This window comes from Pterocles gutturalis, unplaced genomic scaffold (assembly GCF_000699245.1).
Source record: "Pterocles gutturalis isolate BGI_N339 unplaced genomic scaffold, ASM69924v1 scaffold4149, whole genome shotgun sequence".
NCBI lineage: Eukaryota > Metazoa > Chordata > Aves > Pterocliformes > Pteroclidae > Pterocles > Pterocles gutturalis.
The window spans coordinates 1-372 of NW_010132965.1; positions in this window are offsets into that span (position 1 = coordinate 1).

The following is a 372-nucleotide window of genomic DNA, read 5'->3' on the forward strand; positions in this document are numbered from 1 at the left end:
GATCGTCCCCGCCGCGCCCCCCAGCCATGAGGTTAGCCCAAACTGTCAGGCAGAGCTGTGGTGGTGCTTTCCCAAAAACGGTGGGCACATTTTTCTGACTGCTTACCTTGTGCTTTTTACATTATTATTATTATCGTACAACAAGTTCGTGTCGTGCTGACGTTTCAGCATGGTCGGTATTTGCAAACAGGGTTGCTTGTATGCAACTCCGTAAGTAATAATGTGAATTATATTTACTATATAGTCCTAGCGTGGTCTCTGACTCTTCGTTGAGATACCACAACCACTCTCTAGTGGATTTTTGCAATGATGAGAGGTCGCCTCCTGACTTCTGCATCTGCTTTTTTTCATGGTGGGGTCGAAAACTTTCTA